This window comes from Rhinopithecus bieti, unplaced genomic scaffold (genome assembly GCF_001698545.2).
Source record: "Rhinopithecus bieti isolate Rb0 unplaced genomic scaffold, ASM169854v2 scaffold_21726, whole genome shotgun sequence".
Taxonomy (NCBI): domain Eukaryota; kingdom Metazoa; phylum Chordata; class Mammalia; order Primates; family Cercopithecidae; genus Rhinopithecus; species Rhinopithecus bieti.
In genome coordinates, this window is record NW_016811100.1 from 444,762 (window position 1) to 454,358 (window position 9,597).

Here is a 9,597-nt window from a genome sequence, read left to right on the forward strand (position 1 = left end):
TTTTTTTTTTTTTTTTTTTTTTTTGAAATGGAGTCTTGCTCTGTCACCTAGGCTGGAGTGCAGTGGCACGACCTCGGCTCACTGCAACTTTCGCCTTCCGTGTTCAAGATTCTCCTGCTTCAGCCTCCTGAATAGCTGGGCCTATAGGCATCTGCCACCATGCCCGGGTAATTTTTGTACGTTTAGTAGAGATGAGATTTCACCATGTTTGCCAGACTGGTCTCAAACTCCTGACCTCAAGTCATCTGCCTGCCTCAGCTTCCCAAAGTGCTGGGCTTACAGGGGTGAGCCACCACGCCCGGCAGAATGATTTACTCTAAAAATTTGTTTAGCTCCTAAGCAGGTTGAAATTTTCTTCACTTGAACAAAGATGGCAGAATCCCATTTCACATGTTTGCAGGCATGCTATTTAAGTGTGCTGGTGCCTCTCCACAGTTGGATCCTGCTGTGAGCCTTCCCTTCTCATGAGGTCCTTCCTGGGCTCCAAGACAAATGTCATGATAAATTTGGAGTTGTAGCTAAAGGACAGCCTAATAGTTTTCTAATGTATAATAAATAGTAACACTAAGTCAAAATACTGCTTAGGAATCACTTTATACTCCAGGTGGCTTCCTCCATTGTCCCCTTGCCGCCTCTGCATTTTGATCTGAAAGCTCGATTTCAAGATTACAAATGAGAGAAACCTGATTCCCTTCTGTGACAGGAGCCAGGTACTGCAGTGGTTTGCAATCCAAAACCTCATAATTGTCAGCCTCAGTTCAAGAGACATCAACTTGGATATAGGCTGGATGACTGAAACCTAAGCAGGCTGTAAATTTAATAGTTTAGGGGAGTGCTCATGACAGTTTGGAAAACTCATCCTGTTTGACATGTTTCACCATGTTTCCCTAGGAATTGGGAAGCTCAACATTTCAGAATTCAGCATTTGTGTTTGTTAATAGGCACTGGTGAGTTAATCCACACCACACCCTGGTAAGTTAGGCCAGTCTTGTTACCACCACCCCTTCACCAGGTGAGGCAGGGTCATTTGCCCAAGGCAGAGTAGTACACAAGTGTGGTGGCCAGAACTAGAATTCGGACTTTTCCAGCGAATGTGGTGGCTAGCTGTGGGCCATCTGTTTTAGGATAAACCCATCATCAACGTTAATTCAGGTCTAGGATCTTAAACAAAAACCTAAAATAGATCAAGCTACAAGGTCCTTTAATAAACAACTGATGGTGTGATCTGAAGAACAAATCAGAAAGTTCCAGAATCTCATGCTCCATCACAGAAGTGATTATTGAATAATGCCTGAAAGATGCTCAAGTAAAAAAAAAAAAAAAAAAAACAAGCAGGCTTTATATCCATGCTAAGTTAATGATATGATCTATGCAACCGACAGTCTAAATATTTCTGCACGTTACTGAGGATATTCTCTAGGATTTCTGGATAGTGAATATTGCCCTTTCTTCTACCTTGTATCTGAATGGCCCTAAAAGCCAGCCCCAGCTTGTAGAAATTGAGATGACAAAGTCTGGAACCTATGGTTCCTACAAGGATGGAAAATAGCCCCAGAAGAACAGTGTTGCTTCATCTGTCCCCACCCACGGGGCTTTCCTAGGCTATTGTAGCTCTCACAGTGGATTTGCATATCTGTAGCTGCAGAGCTAATGTTCTCTCTCTAGGCTCAGGGGGCCCTGCAAGGCAGCTCCATGGTCCTTTCCATCTTATTGTGAGAGTTGGTGGAAAATGAGAGGCGGCCATTGTGTCTGACGGAGGCATTGTTCTTCCCCCAACGAGGCTGGCCTGTTTCTCAGCTCCCGGTTTCTGCTCCTCCAGCCATGGCTAGCTTCTGAGGAACAGCTGGACTGACTCAGAATTGCCCCAAGCGTTGTTTAAAATCATGAAAAAAAATTTTACTCTCCAAAACGTAAAGTTACAAACTGCCCCCCAAAATCCTTTTCTTGGGAGTCCCAGTTTGCATAGAACCTGTGTGTTCTGATAGTAACACAGCCGTGGCAACTCAATGACAAAGTGCTGGCTTGCCCATCGGCCCCCAGCCCCTAGTCCCCTTTGCGAAAAGAATTTCATTGACCATCAGAATACGTGGTGGTGGCAGTGGGGGATAAAATTAAAGCAGAAAATGTCTCTTTACATTTCAACCATAAAACCATCTGTTGCTGAGGACTGTACAGGTATCAATTGTTTATGATCATTAAAATCTTGCTGTTGGGGATAGTAACTACAAAAACTTGAATATTGTTTACGATGTCGATGTCGGGGAAACCAAAGCTTTTTGTATTTATGTTGCTTTCTTATGTGTTTGGGGGCAGACCAAATGAGCAAAACAGCAGTGGCCTTCCAAGGTGCATAAGCCTAGGAGAACATGCTGTGAAATATATACAAGAAGAAGGCAACTTTGAGAATCACTTGGTGTTTCTTGTATTTGGAGCTCAAATGACTAAATGGCCAAAATGTCATCTCCAGCTGACATGCTTCCAGCATGCCTGTCCTGGTCAGAAAGCTTACCCAAAGTAGTTTACAATTTTATTTTGTACTACGATATACCCGCTTCTGGACATGCATCTGCAGATTTTAGGTGCATGCTGATCTGGCACATTTATTCTCATGGATTGTATGTACAGGGCTTGATGTGCTCCCTGCCTTCAAGGAGATGCTGAAATCCACAACAACTTGAAGGGTTAGACAAACTTACTGTTTTAATAGCTGTTACAGGTACAAATTATCCTAGCCACTTGATTGTCAGCTGTGGCTAAATGTGTTGAATAATGAGGAAGGTACTGAGCCCAGAGACCCTGGGAGAGGACATGTGGATTTGATCGGTTGTCCTTGCTCCTTGTAATTTTAGCTTCCTGCACCAGATCACTATCCAGAACAGGAACAGCTTTAAAGTAGTCTTGTTTTGGTTTAAGTATAAACCATCTAGGCTTCTGAATTATTGCAAAAAAGAAAAAAGTTTAGTAACTTCAGTTAAATCTCTAAGACTCACATCTCTCCTGCATCAACATGATCATGATATTCCCCTTCTCTTAGGTGCTGCTGATGGTGACCTAAAAACGGAGGCAGCAATGCCCTGAGGATGGCTTCCTGTTGCTGGTGTCCACAAGGTGATTTCCTTCTGTATCTGGACATTCTTGCTTGATGGACTAAATGCAGCCATGTTTTGCTTTGGGCCTTTCCACATTGAGTCTCTGCCGTCTTAGGGACAAATGTCATGGAGTCTTTTTGTGTATTAAGGACACTTTCTTTTGAAAGCCATGCCAGGGTTATGCTAAACAAAGGGAATAATAGGTAACATTCTTGTCCTTAAGTAGCAACCAATAGGGAAGTATTTAATGTGCAATTAGAGGGGCGTGTTGGAGGGTAGGGGTGAGAGAAAAAGCATATAATCAGGGTTCTTCCAGGGCCTAAGAGTGTTGCTGAGGTAGGTAATATAAACAACAGATCTGCCCGTGCTTTGCAGATTTCAGGGCATTTATCCATGGATTGTCTCAATGGATACAACTTTGAAATAGGCCAGTTGTGACTTTAGAGATTACAGAAATTAAGGTTCCGTGATGCAAGGTTAGCAAGTGGTTTAGTTGAATCTTGCAGGCAGGTCTTTGGACTCCAGATCACATAGTGTGGTTTCTCTACCACATAATGACAGCAACCAGGTACCTCCCACCACACACACACAGTGGCAGTGCTATAGAGCAAGTTCGTCTCTGAGTCGCACCTTCCTCATTTGTGAATTTGGAAGCATAATAATGATAATGCCTTCCTTCTAGTGTTGTGTGAGGATTAGAAATCCTGAATATGGCCGGGCGCGGTGGCTCACACCTGTAATCCCAGCACTTTGGGAAGCTGAGGCAGACGGATCACCTGAGGCCAGGAGTTTGAGACCAGGTTGGCCAACTTGATGAAACCCCGTCTCTACTAAAAATATAAAAAATTAGCCAGGCATGGTGGCGGACACTTGTAATCCTAACTACCTGGGAGGCTAAGTTGGAAGAATTGCTTGAACCCGGGAGGTGGAGGCTGCAGTGAGCTAAGATCGTGCCACTGCACTCCAGCCTGAGCAACAGAGCAAGACTCTGTCTTGAAAAAATAAAAAAAGAAAAGAAATCCTGAATATGCAAAGTTCTTAGCGTCTGGCACTGAACTGGCACTCAATAAATGATCACTTTAAAAACTTCGCATCATTTGACAAATTCTAAAGAAATAGTACAGGAGAGTGAAGCCTAAAAACACTGAGCAAATGGCCGGAGTGGTTTTGGCTTATAAGGAGTGTTCTATAGAAATGAGGCTTCTGCCTGTCCTGAAACACAGGCAGTTCTTGGCTGAAGACAGCAGTGCAGACTTGAGCTTGGAGTGGGTGGGAAGAGGTAAGGCTTCTAGAAAGTCAGTTCTCAAACACCAGTGAGCAATACAAGCAGCCCTGGGGCCTCGTAAACTTCCAGATTTGGATGAAAATTGTTTTTAAAGCTCCACAACACTCTTATTCCAGTACGTTCTAATATTTTCTGTTGTATTCTATTTCATTAGAATAAGCAAATAAGAGATCATTCCCCTCTAAACTGACTTAGTGATGCAGTAGTGGTTAGTGGCCTGCACTTTGAAAAATCCTGCTGTAAAACAAGGGTTCTTAACCTGGGTCCATGGATGGGCTTTGTGGGAGGGGATGTGGGTGGCCCTAAATCCCCTGAATTTGGATGCATAGTCATGTGTGCATGTATTTTTCTAGAGAGAGGGTCCCTAAATTTCGTTTGGACCTCAAAGCACCTGTGACGTCCTCTGTGAGAGGGTAGTAAGAGAGCCAGAAAAGCAGCTTTGAGTGATTGGGGATTACTTTTAATGCCACTTCAGAAATGGAAAACTGATGAAAAACCAGTCCCTGAAGAGGAGAAACCACAGGCAAATGGAACATTCCCCGCAAAATGCCTCCTGCCCAGGGGACTCTTCTCCCGCTTGTGTGACAGCCAGCAGTTGGGACAGCCTCCTTTTTCTTCTGCACCAAGTGGGGATGGTAATACCACCTTCCGTACAGGCCAGTTTTGAAGACTCAATGAGATAATGCCTGTAGAGCTACTTAGACTGGTACAAAATAAACACGTTCACAATGTCAACTATTGTGCGTGCTGTCCCTGAATAGTGACAGTACCACAGAGAGTGTTGTCCCCATTGTATCTGTCCAGTGCTTTGTGAGTGTGTGTTTGTTTTTAGAGGAATGAATTCTTTTCCTCATTCATGAGCATAGAGGCTGATAGAATTTCCAGGCAATTTGAACTACCTCGAGGTCCCTCCCCTAGGCCCTCACACAAAGCCAGAAGACAGAAATGAGTCCTTTCTCCCTGTCTGGCTTCTGGAGGCTGGCCATAGGGCCTGACTGGCATCCCTGCCAAGCTAACACAGGTTCCTGGGTGGCCAAGGTGTGCCCGCCCCTACCAGATGGCAAACAGTGCCCATGGCTGCACGCCCTCCACCCCAGCACACTCAGGACCACGCTCTTGTTGTTACTCACCCTTCAGTCAAAACATCAAACAAAACATAACGGGCCCTGGAGAGCTGTCCTCAGCTTTCCTCCTTCCCAGGAGGAAGCAAAGGTGAAAGGAAAAAGGGTTTCTGCATAAGGTGCCCACCTTTGGGGAGTCTGAATTTCTGCCCTCTTATTTTATTAATATTATTTGATGCTATGCTGTTCAGTCATGAAGGCCAGGGCTCCACACAGCAGTGACGCCTCTGGGTCCCGCGGTGGGTGGAAAGGGCGGACTGCGGCGGCGCTGGGCACAGGTGGGCGATGGATGGGGCTGCACGGTGGGCATGGAGCGCCTCTGCGGGAAACTGCCTTTTCCTTCCCAAACTCAGTTTTAAAGGGCACAGCAAGTGAGGTGCTGCTGGTTTTAACAGCTCCCGTCAGGTAAAGAATGAAGACCTATACACATACAGCGACTGAGCCTGTTTGTTTCTAATTGGTGTTTTTGTAAGTAGGGTTCTCACCAGAAGAAGGCACATGTGTGAGGGAGTGGACTGTGTCCTGCCCAGATGAATGCGCTGGAACCAGAGCCCCAGCGCCTCAGGATGGGACTGCATTTAGAGACAGAGCCTTTAAGAGGGGATTAAGGGAAAATGAGTTCCTATGGATGGGTCCTGCTCCAACCTGACTGGTGTCTATAAGAAGAGGAGATTAGGACACAGGCAGAGACAGAGGGAAGACCTCCTGAGGGCACGGGAAGAAGGCGGCCATCCACAAGCCCAGGAGAGAGGCCCCCAAGAAGCCAACCCTGCTGACCTCTTGATCTTGGACTTCCAGCCTCCAGAACGGTGAGAAAAGAGATGTCTGTTGTTTCAGGCACCCAGTCTGTGGTACCTGGTTATGGCAGCCCCAGCAAACTAATAAACTGTGTCTTTCATGAACTCATATAGCAACAGTTTACAAGCCTGGCCAATTCCATCAGAAAACGAAAAAGAAACCACCAGGTGAAGTGAAAGCAGTTCCGGTGGTGCGGCCATTCACTCAGCGCTGAGCTGTGATCCACTAGATGGGCTCAGGCTGACGGGAGTCTGGTTGAGTCCTGCTCATCCAATGGCAGGTTGTGTGCCACGGGCGAGCTACTTCATTTCTCTGGACCTGTTTCCCCAGATGACTGGTCACAATAATGACAACGAGGCGGATGGCGGTGGGGATGCTAGAGCCCATTTCAGAAGCCTGCAGTGAGGATTCCACCAGTTCACATGCATCAGGCACTGAGCCCTGAACCGCACCTAATAAACATTCTCCCAGCTATTAGTATTACAAACCTGAGAACTGGGGCCACATCAGGGACCTCCTCCTTTCCAGATGTGCGACCTTGATTGAAAGTCACCAGTTCCCTGGGGTTGCTCCATTTGCACAGTGAGGGCCTCAGTGACACTTGGGGACCCTTTTGGCTCTAACATTTTATCATTCTAATAATTGTTGATATGATTAGCCATTCTTTGCAAGGAGTAGGGCAACATTTTGGTGAGTGCTGAGAAACATAACATATTGGGTTTTTTTTCTACCCTATGTGTTCATGGTTGACAAACTCAAGTAAATAGGGATGACTTTAGGGAATGTCTTTCCAGATAATTCCCCCTTTAAAAAAATCTGTACTCTTGGATTCTCTAAGTATTAACAAAAAAGGAGAAAAAAGGCAAACTTCTACTTTTAAGCAGTGCAAAGTGACTGCAGTAAATCTATTTAGGTATCATCATGTTTGACTTTAAGAAAATGGCTGAGCTATGGGCAAGGTAATTCAAGAAGATATAAATGGCTGCATTATAATAAGCAGACACCTATTTTAAGCATGATCTATGTTTTTGAGAAAATTCATTACAATAAGTCTTACAATACCAACCTCTTCAATGAATTTTTCATGTCTGCATACCAAGATATATATAAAACGATCGTAATCATGTACCTTTGGGGCAATGCTGAGCGCCAGCTGTTTCAGGCATGATTTATAGGTTGCCACGCTCAAGGTTAATAATCAGGAGAAACAGGTTACAGTATGCAATGTATTTATGTCAGGTTAGAAGTTCAGTTAGTAAGATAGCATGTTATAAGGAAGCACACACTTTTAATTATTTTCTAACTGCCCCCCACCTACATTTTTCTGCAATAAACTAAAAGTAAATTATGTTTTGCATGGGGACACCTCTGGTAAGCGCATCTTCTGGCTACTGTTGGCTTTATTTAAAGGGAAACCACAGCTAGGAATTATTAGCTGTACATATGAAAACACAGCTTGACGGTACTTAAACATCTGTGCAATGGGCCTACGTAGAAGGTATGATGGAGCTTTATAAACATCAAGCTAATTATGCCCTTACTGAATTGCAGCATTTTGCCGCTAGCAGAATTTCTAACAGGATTTTCAGAGATGTGGTACATACAAGCCACAAGCTTATCTCCAAAAGCACTAAAATGGAAGCTGCCTTTCTTTGGAGACAAAATTATTGCATCAGTTTCATTAAAATCTCAGAAATGTTCCCTTTTAAAGTGAGGCAAAAATGCATCCTGTTGACCTAGGAAACTTTTTTTTGTAATAAAGAGAACATTTTTTTTGTTGTTCATACAGAGTTTAGTTCATTGTGCTCCTCGCTCATCACTGGTCTGCACGCATGACATCTCTCCCCTGCTTCCTTTGTTTCTTTCTTCTCTCTTACCCCAGGTGTTGTTCCTCAGCACCCACCCACCCAGCCACCCAGAAGCCAGATTTCTAGTGTGTTTATTACATATGTATGCATTTATTTTTGCTAGTATTTTTTCAAAATGTGTAGTGTTTGTATGTGTGTGTGTGTATATATATATATTTAATTATGTAAATGGTATCTTGTTACATATCTCATTCTATTTCTTAAACTTGTGGGAGTTCATCTTAACACTCTGTTGAAGTCTAATTGGCATACATTATACCGACCGGTTTAGATAACTTTTGACACCTGTGAAGCATCACAACAATGAAGATAATGAACATACCTGCCTCCCACTAAGGTTTCCTCGTGCTTCTGTTACTGTTACCCTCTACCCTCCCCTACCCCTTATACCCAGGCAACCACTAATCTGCTTTCAGTGGGTTAGTTTGTATTTTCAAGAATTTTACATAAATGGAATTATATGGTATATGGTACTTTTTATCTGACTTCTTTCACAAAGCATAATTGTTCTTGAGATTCATTCATGTTGTATGCATCAATAGTTCATTTCTTTTTGTGGCTGAGGAGTATTCCATTGTATGAATATACCCATTTATTTATCTAGTCGCCTGTGGCTGGACATTTGGGTTATGTCTGGTTTCTGGCTATTATAAATAAGACCACCACGAATGGCCATGTACAAGTATTTTAATAGACATATGCTTTTGTTTCTTTTAGATAAATGTATGAAAGTGGAATGTCTGGATTACATGGTAGGTTTATGTTTAACTTTTTTTTTTTTTTTTTTTTTTTTTTTTTTTTGAGATGGAGTCTTGCTCTGTCGTCCAGGCTGGAGTGCAATGGCACGATCTTGGCTCACTGCAACCTCTGCCTCCCAGGTTCAAGCGATTCTCCTGCTTCAGCCTCCCAAGTAGCTGGGATTACAGGCACCTGCCATCATGTCCAGCTAATTTTTGTATTTTTGTAGAGATGAGATTTCACCACATTGGCCAGGCTGGTCTTGAACTCCTGACCTCAAGTGATCCACCCACTTTGGCTTCCCAAAGTGCTGGGATTACAGGTGTGAGCCACTGTGCCCAACCTATGTTTAACTTTTTAAGAAATTGTCAAACTTTTCTGCCAAAGCAGTTGTAGCCTTATACTTTCCTATCAGAAATGTTTGTGTTTTAGTTTCTCCACATACTTGTCAGCAGTTGGTATAGGCAATTCTTTTAATTTTAGACATTCTAAAAAGCACATAGTGGCTTTTTTCTTTCTTTTCTTTTTTCTTTTTCTTTTCTTTTCTTTTCTTTTTTTTTTTTTTTTTTTTTCAGGCAGAGTCTTGCTTTGTCACCCAGGCTGGAGTGCAGTGGCACGAACACAGCTCACTGCAGCCTCAGCCTCCTGGGCTCAAGCAATCCTCCTGCCTCAGCCTTGCCAATACCTTGGACTAGAGG